General features: G+C 34.4%; 1 pseudogene; it reads left to right on the forward strand.

The window, feature by feature from the left end:
* Window positions 1-13,233, forward strand: part of LOC128204721 (uncharacterized) — an 81,075-nt pseudogene that overhangs the window by 29,197 nt on the left and 38,645 nt on the right.

Below are 13,233 nucleotides of genomic sequence, written 5' to 3' on the forward strand. Positions count from 1 at the left end.
TCTCCAACCTTGCGTACTATTAATGTGTAACCCCGTCTTCCATCTTGCCTACTATTGATGTGTATCCCCATTTCCCACAAGAGTAAAAATATATTCCCAAACATTGTTTTATTGTTAGCCAAGCAAATCTTCAAAAATCACGCATTCTGGAAAAGGGTAGATGACACTACTACATTTACACGAATACCGTGTGAATGAAAGTGCAAAAAGGTTTCAACCCATATTATATTAACCATCTTACTCTCAACCCTAAGGCTCAACTGAAAGATTTACCGTAAACATGTATGGCTTCAAATTAATTTGATTCATGATTAAGACTGAAGGTTTCAATGTGAACTTAATTGTTTCTGAGCATGTTGTTGCCGTTCTTTTACTGTCTGAATGATATTGTTTTCTAGTTGCAGATTGATTTTTACCTTGAATGCTGTAAGGCTACTTAAGTGTGATAAATTTGAAAAAAAATCAATTCAAGCTAATTTCTATTTTATTTTGGCATTAAAATATATATTTAAATAAAGAGTAATAATCATATTGGCATTTGAACCAACAACACAAATAAACAATATTGTTGATGGAATTAATGTGCCATAGTTTATGAGAAATATTACCACTGCTTTAAGAATCTGCGTCCTGATTTTTACTGAAATATTTTATATTAAATAAATGTATATTTCCTTTTTGTTGTTGTTAATATGTGTACGTACATATATATAATGGTTAATGATTGTTAAGGGGTATTTCCACTCATGTTTTTTCTTCTCATAGATGGAGATTTTTTAAGCAAATCAACAGTTGCATGTGAAATGCATTTAAGTTTCATATTTTTTGTTTTAATTATTTTGTTATATATTTTTTAGTTGTTTATGTTTTTTGAATGTACATGTACAACAGAATGATGAAAATTGGTGTATTCACTCCTTGTATATGTGCTTTGATATGTACAAGCTATATGAGCAAATGCACGGTACTAGAATTTTATTACTAATATATGTATTTGATTAGGTTTAATGAACTATTTGCACTTGGCTGCTCAACATCAATGTTGGTGTACACTACATACAAAAAAACAAGTCTTTTTATTTATGTAACATCAATTTGAGCTGTTGAAACGCCAACAGGCTATTTCCCGCCGCATATTGTTAGGTACTATCATACACTGTCCAATAAAGTATGGGGTTTTCAATGTAAGGGGCATAACTTTCATGTTCACATGTTAGGATACTGGGTTCCTCTCCAAGACTTGTGTTGACTTTATCGCATCTGTCATGACCCAATATGTGTCACGGTGGAACACTTGAGCGTTGAACCCATCATTTGAAACTGGTATGCCAGAGATGTGTTAACCTAGTCTGTTGTATAGGCTATAAGGGCTTCAATGATTATATGTTTTGGTCAGTGTTGTGCATTTATTAATATCCTTTCTAATTATTTTTAACAGGCCTGGTGGAAATTATGAAGAACCAACCAGCCAGCTGGTCCAATGTACACCCTAGCTGAACCTGGTGTACGCCGACATGCCAACATGTGGTAATTTGTTAGTATTTCAAGATTATATTATGGAAAATAGAATCCAAACTGAAGCATAATATGAGTAAGTTTGGTCATATAAAATTCATTGATACTGTTTGTTCCATTTTTAAATAAACTTTATGCCGTTTGTGAATCGTTTCCGGCTGCAGCTTTGAGATAATATCTTGTTTTTAATAAAACTGCTGACTTGTATTGGTCTTTAGTGACAGTTTGGTCCGTTTTTAAAATATATTGGCACATTTTATCCTTTAAGCGAACATTACCTTAATTGCAAATTGTATAAGCAATAAAAAGAGAGAGTTATACTACACATATGATTATATGACGTAGAATGTTTTATTAAGTGTGCATATGATTATTAGCTTATGGACAAGAAAACCATCTACTTGAACAATCTCAGCAACACAAAGATATTACTATTTCAACGACATATTGCTACCTTTCATTATTCCATACTATCAGTCATTCATATATAATTTTTTATGCATTAATTTATTCAGTTATATACATTGAAAAACTTAACATTTCTCAAGGCAAAAGAAATAAAAAAATATGTTCTGGTTACAATAATATTAGAGCCTTTTATCACGTGGTATACACACACTTCAATACCGTCTCCAAGTAAGAATAATTCTTAGCATGTCTGATTTTGACTCTTTCAGAATGCATCTTGGATTCTGGGTACTCAATTAGTTGAGCTTAACCTTTGAATTGTTAAAAACTTATTGCAACATGTCCAAAAGATTATATATTTCATGAATTTGTTCCATGAGCTTTTTGGCATGTTTATCACATTTATGACTACTTAAAAGGAGGTTGTGTATGTCTCGAATGAGTGTTTACAGGCATTTTTCATACTTTACGCTGATTCTTAAGGTTATTTTTTTCTAAAATCGAAAAAAAACGAGCAGAGATGTGCGGCCCATTCCCTTTACACGGAGAGACTGCCCCGAGTTTAATTTATCGACTATGACGTTGCGAAGGTCGCCGCATTAAATATAATATCTTTTTGTAATTTGTGTATTTATTTCTTTAATGCAACATCGCAGTTTTAAATAGCTATAACCACCAGTGACTGGAAAAGTGTTTCAATAAATTTCAAATGACTTCGATCAACGGTTTGATAATATATTCATTCTGAGTTTTAAATTGAAATGTATTGCTCTTGTTATATCAGTCCTACTGATTATCATTATTTTTTAAGTGTTTGTTTCTTTTAGACTTCACATTCAAAAGGTGGATTATTGCTATCCAGGATGTTTTACTTTTCTTGTATGTGTTGTGGGCATGTCGGCACAGCGGAGGCATGGGCCACCCTGCTTCTAGTCCCAGCTTTCATCTGACCCTTGAATGGCAGCACCAAGCCTATGAGGCAGAGTCCTGTGGCATGTTCATGGGTGTGTTGCTTAATTTGCAAATATGCTTACGGTATATATATATAAAATTGTGAACATAAAAACATTAGTTTGTGAAAATAGTTTGGATATACGAGAGTAATGTGAAGCAAGAGAAATATGTAGTAAACACTTAATATACAAAATATTAACTAACAAAGCTGTAGTTGTTAACAAAGGGAGGAAATATATATCATATTTGTCATTAAATGTACTGGTTGCCTCCCCTGCATCCATTGAGGGGAGTTCTGTGGTCATATCTTCTATTTCTATTTATATCAAACTCTAGTAGGGAGTTTCGGGAGTTTGTTGAGTCGCCTGGTAAACCTGGCAGATTCAAATTAATTACCTCGTCTAACGGCGTCCGGGGGGACCTATGCCCCCCCCCCCCTACCTTAAGTCGTCCAAGTTTTCTTTTATTTCAATATAAGAAAATGTACCATTTTGGACTGCAAATTATTAAATCATTCTTGGGAGAGTAACCCCAAACTTACCTGCCCACGGTTTGAACCAAATAATTTTCGGTTTTTAGGGAGGGGTGCAACGGCTCACGCCCCTAAGGTACGCCCCTAAGATGCGTCCCCTCTGAAGTCAAATCCTGGATCCGACCCTGAAATTTCCTTTGGGTTGTAGTGATTTCAGATATAATATCCAGGCGGACAATGTAATTTTCTTAGTTCATTTTTCAAGTGGATACATATTTTCCTAGGAATAACGTGTTTCCTTTTAAACTTTGCTTAAAATGTAGGTAATATGTCGAATTAAAAATGATAAACAATATGTCATATCTGGAGGTGCATTGGCTCGAAAATATTCTATAGTTTTGTTTTACAGTACAAGTATATTTTTAGATGGACATTTTAAAATGAAATAGCGTGGTAACGTAATATAAATTCACTCAAGGGAGACAAACAGTACATTTTATGAATATGTCTATTTCCCCCCTTTAATACCATTCAGCGTTTTCTTTTAAATTGTTTTATATTCTAACTGTTTATAACATATTTCACTTGTTTATATAACTCTCATAAATACAAACTACTTTTACGAAATACTGTTTTGTTTAAACATTTTCATGTATACTCTGGTCGGTAATTGTCCGAAGTTTAAAATCCCTAATACGTCATAGCACTTTGCAATGTAACCATCTTTCCACTCATCCTTCATTTGTACTTATTATATAATATTTAATATTTCAGTTAATTTTGTTATTGTGTTTGTTTAATGCAGGTTTGGTGGGGCGCTATACACCCCACCCTCATGTTTGTGTTATATGAATACATTTTATGAAAAAGAAAAAAATGTAGGCTTTTGGTGCCACCATTCACAGGTCAGAGGAAGGCTGGCACTAAAAGCACGGCGGCCCATGCCTCCCCTTTGTCGACATGCCCACAACATGAACAAATTAACATCGAGCACAAAGAGAAACTTTGATAACATCTTGCAAACAAAGACATGTACTCACGAAGAGTGTTATAACCGACTGCTTGGAGCGCCCATAGGAATAAGAATGGGAAATCATTAAGCAATTATTGATAACGGTGATGTAACTAGAGCATAATGTTTAACTATTGAACAATGCTATCGAACTTTTCATTGAACATATTCGAGATAGTATGCCCTTAAAGAATTCTACCGAGGGTAGTAAAGAACTGATTGCTAATGGTCAAGGTAAAGAGCTGTCGTCAGCTTTTATCTTCTAATACAGGGGAGACAACGTGTGACATTTAAATCCCATAAACAGAGAGTTTTCTTGCCACGGGGACCGTGTTACGAACACAGTTTTTGAGCGCCAAGCTTTTGCAAATAAATAAGGGTTATATATTAATAAGGATGCCATTAGCCATTACTTTTGATAACATAGTTACGACAATTCGTTCAAACCGTATTCAAACTGATTTTTTTTATTTGAGACCAAACAGATTTATATTTTACAGACGATGCAATCAACTTAAACATTTAACATTACGCCTTCACGTTTTTCTTAGATGGAAGTGTGTCTTAGAAGGACTCGCTAACATTTCACATAGCATTTTGTTCGAAAGTATCGAATCAGACATCAAATCGAATAGCAATGTTGAGCTTTAAATAACTGGAATAATAATAAGCCTATTCTGCATTTTTAAAAAAAACAACCCCATATATCTTGAGTAAAACCGTAATTTGTACAAGGGAAAATGCAGGGTCATTCCCAGTGAACATGCAATTAACACAATTTGAAGGCACATGGGCTAAGGCCTAACAGATACTAAACGAGAAACTTAAAACATACCCACAAAACAGACAGATCACACACGCATCTAGTTTTAAGTACTTATTTGAAAAAAACTACAGAAACGAGCTCAGCAGCAAAAAGATTAAACATAAACCCGGTTTAATGGCACTGGGTAAATGCTAACGACATAGAACACAAAAACAAAATATCACAAACAAGAAACATGGAAGAACAGCACAAAACTCCACAAACAGCACAGTGAATACATACTTTACATAAATATGTATATAAAAAAACTAGGTATGTTTATCAAGGATTGTTAGGTACCGCCTTGGAACGTTCAGTAAAATGTAAATTTACTGGGGGTTTAAACCAGTTTACGTGCACAGACCTCACTCTTATCCAAACAATCCTAAATGAAGAAAAAACGTTAAAGGTAAATCTTTTCAAAGTATACATAAAATCCCAGACGACGAACAATTATAAAAAAGTTTCTAGGTATGTCTTGATGACCTTGGAAGTTCATCATGCAATATTTTAAATAAAGTTGTTGTTTTTTTCGACTCAGTAGAGTGTATTATCAGTGTCTGGAATGTTTGGGTGACAACTCAATGTCGTATAAATACAAGGAAATCGCTCTGAATCAGAACACCTCTGTTTGTAAAAGATGTCCTGTACCATATTTGAGAGTGTTCTTTTTGTTTTCGTCCAAACATTAACTCCCATATCAGAACGGTGAGCAATGAGGCTGAGCTTAACCGTACAATAAGTGTGAGAACAAATAACAACAATATTCACTTATACGATTTAAGCTGCTTATTGAACGCTATCCTTCACAATATGATTCAAAACAATAACCACAGCCACAACATAGTCCTTTAAATTATACAACTCGCAACTCGCGCTTATGTATGATTTCAATAACTCGGGAAGTGGATCTGGAACTATTACTATGGCAAGCATTACCATAATTGCCCTTAACGTAATTGCGGACAAAAAGCAGTCTAAATCCAACCAAACTGCTGTTTTATCGCTTGCCCAAGCGAAACATAGCGCCCCTCACCCCGCTCAATTCACCCCTCCAAAAAAAATCAAACGCACTTGTCATTTCAATCAGGTACAGCAATATATATATATATATATAATGCGCTAGAATTATACATTATTAGCGCCCCCCGATACCACATTTACATAAAAAATCCTGATTCTTTGGGGAAGAGGGCGCGCGTTCAATCTTGCGTCCCCCAACTGGTGCCCCCTCTAAAACAAAATTATTAGTGACGCCACTGCTTTCTATGTATTTTATTCTCTTACCAAATCACCTTTTCATAACGTTTAAACTCTGTGTTACGAGATATTTGCGGTATTTTCCTGTTGTTGATTTTAAATGACAGCAAAGCTCGCCTGTTGAAAAAAACTACATATTTTTGGACAGCATTTCTGCCAACTAGACATTCACGGTTCTTTTGTAACAAAGTTAGACTCAACAATGTCCTGATTATTTGATAATCAAATCAGGCTCTAGTTCTGTTGACGCATTCCTTCTGAAAAAATGGCAATTCCACGCTTTGTTTGCTGTGTTGATTGATGCCACTTAAACAAATTTACTTACCATGTCACCGCGATATTGGATATTCTTCTCCCGAAATGACGCCATTGACTTTATCTGATTGTAACTGAAGTGAATGTGGATGTAAATATTTCATGCTCTTGGTTTATGCACGACACACGATGAATGTAATGTAAGACACAAGATTTAAGTAATCAATCGTCAGTCGCCTATCTAAAATAATTGCACACACGTTTACGGCCTTAGGGTATATTGTTAATATTGACGCTAAAAGAATGTACTGTCATAACATTAGTTCTACGTTCTATTCAACTTTCAGATCAGTTAACATGTTTTCGTTTCAGTTCTTCTATAACAAGGAGTCATTTTAGAAATTATTGTAATTTGGATAGGCAGGAATTGAAAAAAAATACCATGGATACCAAAAAGAACTACTTGACCGTTACCGGAAATAGTTTATCAAATGACGTCACAATAACTCAGGAAAAGATCAACCACCTGAACTCACTTTTAAAAGTAAACTTGAAACACTAATGGCAACAATTCATTTAACATATTATACATTAACACTTTCTAAAGTGTTGATTTTTTATTCACGGGAACTGCTGGCACAATACAAGCAATAGCAAGATAAACGATTTTCTTGTATATTGTTATGCGATGATTCGCGATTTGAACATATCCGAAGATGTTGCGTTAATCAGATGATAGCCACAATTGCCGAAAAGCTGTTCATTTAAGGTTTGGACGTTGAGGTGTGAATATTTTGGTATAATCTGAAAAGGTTTTATGAATAAGGGAAATAAGTAAAAATAATACATAACTGTGTGTACATACAAAACTTTTTTTTGTCATTTAAAATTGGATAATAGGTCATCTCAGTTCCGATTTCAGTCGAAATAAAAAGCAAAAATACAAACTGTCATAATTGTATACGATTTTCCGCAAAACACCCTGCGCGAGGGTTGGAATGAACCTATTTTACACGAGTGCCTGTGGTAGATGCTTTTTTCCCACCTCAGTTAAACAAAATTAAGTAAAAAATGTATTGTCTTGCTGGATTTTTTGTGCGTAGTGAATATAAATGCATATGGATATGTGATAATTCGTGGTTGTCATGGATATGCGCGCAGTGATTCAGATTATGTTAATATTGAAATCGGTCTTTAAATAGTTCTGAGGACAGTGAAACATTATTTCTTCCAAGGTGCGTGAAAACCTTTTTATGGTGACATTTGAAGCGAGAAATAATTAATAAGCTTTCTAAATATTGCACCAAGACAAGGTTTCTATGATGCTTCAGACGACAGTCTTCAACAAGGGAGGTAATTACAATGTGGTGACCATTAAAAAGGAGTTCCATACGGGCGATTTATCTTTGCCCGTGGGCAAGATAAGAATTTCTAGCATGGTTAATTTTTTGGATCCACTTATCTGAGGTGGGAGAAATATATTTCTTCTTCGGTAATTTATTATTAGCAATCATTGAACAATCAGTAAACAAATCCTTATAAAATGGTACAACATTTCCCTTGCATCCATATTTATGTCAATATTCTATGAATTGATGAAGTTACAAGCTGATCAGACACTTGTAAGGGTTATTTTACACGTATTTCAAAGTACAGCAGATAATACGTAGATTATACATAGATAACAGTTGCAGAAGAAGTCGAGCATGTTCAAAAACACATGACTCTGAACATACGAGGGTTGTCCGGAATGTTTTGAGACTGCGTTCATAAAAAGCATACCACTCATAGGATGCATTTAAAATTTTATCAGCTGACAAATCCTGAAAGTACAATATACTACAAAGTGAACGTATACAACAAACATTACAAAAAGTTCAGTTTACAAGTCACGGAGCACTTCGTTGTCTCATTGCGTCGTGTCATTTACAGTTTTCTTTTCAAAATACGCTCCTTTTGCACGTACACATTTACGGATTACGCATTCAACCCATTTGCTTGAATATCTGTCCGTAAACACTCTTCCATGATAATATGAACATCTGTCCTTTTTAGCTGAACGGAGTCACCAATTTCTCTCACTGTCTTCCGCCGGTCTTCTTGTAACATGTCCTGCAGTGTTTACGTCACTTTCACTCACTAGTGACGGTCAGCAGCTCCGCTTTAATCGCACACATTTCCATGCCCGTCACTAAAACGTCCATGCCAGCGAAAAACCATAGCCCTATAACAAACACTTACAGTTAAGGCGTCATTTTCAGTACTGTATTGTGGAAAAGGCTTTACAAGGGGAGAGAAAAACAACAACAATGTGCGTCAACGAAATATCATTTCAACTCAATATTTAATGCGTTGTTCTTTAAAATTGTTACACAAACATTAACCGCTTACTTCAAGGAAACTGTCCTGGTAAAATGTGTTTGTTTGGATACAGATCAATGACAAGCATGACGTTCTAACGTAAAAGACTTCCAGAGACCATGGTTTTGTATGTGCTTTTAAGATATGTATAACTATCTTTAAAACAAATTTCATAGATAATGAGTTTGAATATATGTCTTCGTTAAAAGCATTGTATGCTAAGATATCGAAACGTTTTCGGACCATCTGATTTGCTGGTCAAACTAATTTGTCTACAAGACATAATTTTTGAATTGAACAAAATACGTTGACATAATCATGATACAACCATACCGTCGTGTGATTTGATAATTTTTCAACATACATGTAAGACAACATGACATTGACATTTGGATGTCCGCCTTCCGCTTCCTTAGTTGCTATGTTTGAAGCGCAGGAGGATGTTCTCATTGTTCTCATTGTCTCTGCTTTACCAATGTTTGAACCAGACCATAAAAATACAACTTTGGTTATATAACAATAAATCTATATGGAAAACTGCACATGGTGTTATTTTCGAACCAAAGAGCGTCAGTGTATTACCTAGGTGCGATACCAGCTAAGCTACATTGTCAACGTCTGAATGCTATTTTTACCTATAATGCTAAATAATGGAGCCGACAGGGATACTTCCAGTAGCAACATTATTTGTTTACAAGACCATGATTAAAGGCATACGGCTAAGGACTGTAATTACTAATCTTAAGATATTTTTTATAAAACACGACAATTCTATATCATATGAAAAGATCGCGAAGGACTAGATAATGAATTCATACACTTTGAACAAACTACGAATAAACAATATATTAAAGTATTTCTCATTAAAATGGATCTAAACCAGTTATTTATACCACGTATTTCATTTTTGCATACTTGCTCCCTCCATATTTAGCAACGATTTTTATATCATCCTTTTTAAGAAGTCTGCCAAAAGAATGGTTACTACATCATCGTCTCCAAAGCCTGAAAAAGACAAATTCTATATATAAAGAGACAGTTGCAAGCAAAAGCCAACTCTTCGACACGCTTGTGTTATGTACAAACCGTCCAACCATAAAACTTTTACTTTGTCGAATGTTAACATCAGCCTCTGGAATACTTATGGCAATAATCCGGGAGCTCGGTTTGAATACGTCATTCTGCAATAGTTAAAAGCTGGCGAAGGATTCTACTTTCCTGGTAAAGTTGCCTAAAATATCATAATAATTGCCAAAACACAAGTATTTACTGAAACCCTCACTGTTTGTCGCTTTTCTACTTTTAGAGAATTGTATCAGAAATGTTTAAATACAATTGTACACGTAAGTTATTTATACACGTCTTCATTCAAACCAACAGAAGTTGCTTGTCCTCGTTACGTGACTTTCTGGGAGTCTTCTTCTGACCTCTTGCGATACTCTATGCTATTGACGTACTTTTAGTATCACTGACACGAGCTTTGTACCGACTTCAAAAGAGTGAATTATCTTTAACAATAGACAAGACACTTTTTCAGGAATAACCTTTATATCAGTTAGTTGCCAATAATGAAGGCTATTTTGTTCTTTTGACATTCAGTCAACACCAATTTATGCCACATGAAGACGTAAATCATATAGATAATAACTCAAATTCAACAGTGCATTCATGTAATCACAGAAGTATGCCTATGATACAAAATTGTACAATAGTATGTGTAAGCGTATCCACGCGTTTTTTTACACATATGCGGTCATATTGTATGTGTATCCACGCGGTTATTTACACACATATGTGGTGATATTGTATATGTATCCACGCGGTTATTTACACACATATGTGGTGATATGTATCCACGCGGTTATTTACACATATGAGGTCATATTGTATGTGTATCCACGCGGTTATTTATACACATATGTGGTGATATTGTATATGTATCCACGCGGTTATTTACACACATATGTGGTGATATTGTATATGTATCCACGCGGTTATTTACACACATATGTGGTGATATTGTATATGTATCCACGCGGTTATTTACACACATATGTGGTGATATTGTATATGTATCCACGCGGTTATTTACACATATATGCGGTGATATTGTATATATGTATCCAAGCGGTTATTTACACACATATGTGGTGATATTGTATATGTATCCACGCGGTTATTTACACACATATGTGGTGATATTGTATATGTTTCCACGCGGTTATTTACACACATATGTGGTGACATTGTATATGTATCCACGCGGTTATTTACACACATATGTGGTGATATTGTATATGTATCCACGCGGTTATTTACACATATATGCGGTGATATTGTATATGTATCCACGCGGTTATTTACACACATATGTGGTGATATTGTATACACACATATGTGGTGATATTGTATATGTATCCACGCGGTTATTTACACACATATGTGGTGATATTGTATATGTATCCACGCGGTTATTTACACACATATGTGGTGATATTGTATATGTATCCACGCGGTTATTTACACACATATGTGGTGATATTGTATATGTATCCAAGCGGTTATTTACACACATATGTGGAAATATTGTATGTGTATCAAAGCGGTTATTTACACATATGCGGTGATATTGTATGTGTATCAAAGCGGTTATTTACACATATGCGGTGATATTGTATGTGTATCAAAGCGATTCTTTACACATATGCGGTGATATTGTATGTGTATCCAAGCGGTTATTTACACACATATGCTTTGATTACATTGAAACATATAAGACATAGGAGTTGTTGAAAGAAACATGAGTGGTATTTCCATACCAATATTTGCTATAAATACATTTCCGATCATTTCCGACTCGTTTATTGATAAATGGTTTTCTATTCAGATTCGAAACTCGACAATAAAATGTGTCCGACCATCCAGCACTTATTAAAAAGTACTTATATACTAGAACATAAGAACAAGTTCATAGAGTTTTAATGATGGTTACACAATTGTGTAGCTAAAGAAGACATTTTAACGAACTGAGAACTTTTTCACTTACACTTTTAATGCCATAGCAATACAAACAATACATATATAAAATACGAACATCATGGGGTCAAAACATACGACATTCAACATTCAAAAGATGATTGTCATACTGGTACGACATTTTACTAGTACATTTAAAAATAGATGTCGTTTTCGAACCAATTCCAATGTCATGCCAACTTATGTATGTCGGATATCAAATGCCAGATGTCTGGCTTTCTCCACACAGCTGAATGTTTACTCTTTTGTGTGTCAACATGACTTCATGATTACATCATCTGTATAAACGATATTCGCTTCTATAATTTCTATATGATAACATCATCGCTATATAAGTTATACGCTTCCATAAAGACTGCATGATTACATCACTAGTATATACGATATAGGCTTCAATAAAGACTACATAATTACATCATCAGTATATACGATATACGCTTCCATGAAGACTGCATGGTAACACCATCTGTATATACGATTTCATCATCCGTATAAACGATATACGCTTCTATAAAGACTTCATGATTACATTATCAATATAAACGATTTAAGCTTCTTTAAAGACTATATGATAACATCACCAGTATATACGATATACGCTTCCATAAAGACAACTTGATAACATCATCCGTATATACGATATACGCTTCCATAAAGACAACTTGATAAAATCATCTGTGTATACGATAAACGCTTCCATAAAGACAACTTGATAACATCATCAGTATTTACGATATACGCTTCCATAAAGACAACTTGATAACATCACCAGTATATACGATAAACGCTTCCATAAAGACAACTTGATAACATCATCAGTATATACGATATACGCTTCCATAAAGACAACTTGATTATCATCATCTGTGTATACGATAAACGCTTCCATAAAGACAACTTGATAACATCATCAGTATATACGATATACGCTTCCATACCAGACTACATGATAACATCATCAGTATATACGATATACGCTTCAATAAAGACTACATGATAGCATCATCAGTATATACGATATGCGCTTTCGTAAAGATTTCTTGATAACATCATCAGTATATACGATATACGCTTCAATAAAGACTGCATGATTGCATCATCAGTATATACGATATACGCTTCAATAAATACTATATGATTACATCATCAGTTTAT

Source organism: Mya arenaria, chromosome 10 (genome assembly GCF_026914265.1).
Source record: "Mya arenaria isolate MELC-2E11 chromosome 10, ASM2691426v1".
In the NCBI taxonomy this organism is placed as follows: Eukaryota; Metazoa; Mollusca; class Bivalvia; order Myida; family Myidae; genus Mya; species Mya arenaria.